This window comes from Vipera berus (assembly GCF_964194415.1).
Source record: "Vipera berus genome assembly, chromosome: 5".
NCBI lineage: Eukaryota > Metazoa > Chordata > Lepidosauria > Squamata > Viperidae > Vipera > Vipera berus.
Genome location: NC_138207.1, coordinates 16,590,603 through 16,591,969, shown reverse-complemented (window position 1 = coordinate 16,591,969; position 1,367 = coordinate 16,590,603).

Here is a 1,367-nt window from a genome sequence, read left to right as displayed (position 1 = left end):
TTACACCATGTGCGTTGCTGGAGTGGCTAACGGCTCTCCAGCAACCCAGACTAGCTGTCTCCGGTCCTGTAATTGGCTAGCCCCAGGCAGTAAGAGTGGGTTCAAACCTATTGGCTGTCGCCTAGGGGCTAGACTATATATTGTGGCTGTTTGCAGCCCAAGTTTCAGTACAGTTCTAGCAAGAATAAAGTATGAGTTATCCTGTACTCAGCCTCGTGTCATCATTCCTGCACCCAAGAGCCCACGACTTAACATGACCTATCCTGAAAAAAAGGGACTTATGAACCTGGATTTGAAGTTCTAATGTCCACCTGACCCTGTAATCATATGACTGCACTTTTGGTGCTTGGCAATCAACCTGCATTATGGTTGTTTGCAACCTCCCACATAGTCACATTATTATAATTTTGTCTTCTTTTTTCTGGGAACTAGTTTCCAGCAAGGAATGGATTCACTTAAGACCAAAAGAGGCTTAATGGTTGCTTAATGATCTCCTCTTTTGCTTAACAACTGCTGCAAAATGGATGTAAATTGAGGCTAATCATGTGGTGATCTGCTGCACAACATCACGGTGTGGGAAGAATCCAGAGAAAGAAATATTTTGGGAAATATTAAAAAGGCAGAAGATATTTCGCCAAAGGAATATGGAGAAGTTCTTTTAAAAAAAAGACAGAAACCAGCCCTCAGAAATCAGAACCAGCCCTCTAGGCAGAGGCCAGCTTTTAGAAATGCAAATTCAATAATCTATTCAGAAACGTTGGGGCCAGGAAGCTAGAAGCTATGAGATTAGGAAGACAAAGACCTCTAAAATGTACATAACCCACCCAAACTCTAAAAGACATGACCTTTGGGGACATAATAGGATTAACCCACCAATACCAAAAGGACATACTCAGACTCAGGTCAAAGTACGTGACACAGGAAATACAAAGCCTCAAACAGGAACAGGAAACAACCTCAAGAGTCCCAGACATATAAAAACCCACCACTCCCAACATGTGGTCAGCTTTCCCAGAGCCATCTTTGTGTCTGGCTCTCCTCTTCAATAAACTGCAACCTTCTTTCTAAAGCAGTCTCTATTTTGTTTATTCCCAGCTTGGACTGGACCCTGAGGAAGATTTTTCTTTCCACAACAGTTTATGGCCAAAATTGTAGGCTCAGTTGTTAAGGACTACCTGTAATTGTTCCTAATTCCACTTCAGTGCCATGCATTTCAATTATACAATGAAATGTGATCACCTGAGCAAGCAAACAATAAGGAAACACCCCTGACAACTGTCTCCAAGACACTTTAGTGTGTAGTGGTATGTGTCAGCCTATTGTACAATCTTGTGCAATTTACAGAAGGAAAGAAGAAAGATTCGAAA